The following is an 891-nucleotide window of genomic DNA, read 5'->3' as shown; positions in this document are numbered from 1 at the left end:
CTCAAGAACTCCTTTCTTCTGATTCGTCCCATTGTTCACAGGATTCCTTTCAGAAGTGTACATGAATTGGTTATTTGCAACCATTTCAATTAGTTCTTGAGCTTCTGTAGGCGTCTTCTTCAGATGAAGAGATCCTCCAGCAGAGCTATCCAAAGACATCTTGGACAGTTCAGACAGACCATCATAGAAAATACCTATGATGCTCCATTCAGAAAGCATATCAGAAGGACACTTTTTGATTAATTGTTTGTATCTTTTCCAAGCTTCATAGAGGGATTCTCCTTCCTTCTGTCTGAAGGTTTGGACTTCCACTCTAAGCTTACTCAATTTTTGAGGTGGAAAGAACTTTGCCAAGAAGGCATTGACTAGCTTTTCCCAGGAGTTCAGGCTCTCTTTAGGTTGTGAGTCCAACCATATTCTAGCTCTGTCTCTTACAGCAAAAGGGAATAGCATAAGTTTATAGACCTCAAGGTCAACCCCATTAGTCTTGACAGTGTCACAAATTTGCAAGAATTCAGCTAAAAACTGATAAGGATCTTCCAATGGAAGTCCATGAAACTTGCAATTCTGTTGTATTAGAGAAACTAATTGAGGCTTAAGCTCAAAGTTGTTTGCTCCAATGGCAGGGATAGAGATGCTTCTCCCACAGAAGTCGGGAGTAGGTGCAGTAAAGTCACCCAGCACCTTCCTTGCATTATTGGCATTGTTGTTGTTTTCGGCTGCCATGTTTTCTTCTTCTTTGAAGATTTCTGTTAGGTCCTCTACAGAGAGTTGTGCCTTAGCTTCTCTTAGCTTTCGCTTCAAGGTCCTTTCAGGTTCAGGGTCAGCCTCAACAAGAATGCTTTTGTCTTTGCTCCTGCTCATATGAAAGAGAAGAAAACAAGAAAATAT

The 891-nt window shown here is 40.9% G+C and overlaps 1 non-coding gene across 1 annotated transcript; it reads left to right on the top strand.

Annotated features, from left to right (window-relative positions):
* Positions 1-213: 213 nt before the first annotated feature.
* Positions 214-321, top strand: LOC127740865 (small nucleolar RNA R71). The gene has a single exon (XR_008001721.1). It is a non-coding gene; the product is annotated as a small nucleolar RNA R71 (small nucleolar RNA).
* Positions 322-891: the final 570 nt, after the last annotated feature.

The sequence above is a fragment of the Arachis duranensis genome, chromosome 7, assembly GCF_000817695.3.
Source record: "Arachis duranensis cultivar V14167 chromosome 7, aradu.V14167.gnm2.J7QH, whole genome shotgun sequence".
Taxonomy (NCBI): Eukaryota; Viridiplantae; Streptophyta; class Magnoliopsida; order Fabales; family Fabaceae; genus Arachis; species Arachis duranensis.
Note: the sequence above shows the minus strand (reverse complement) of the source record. Positions and strands in the feature narration are given on the sequence as shown.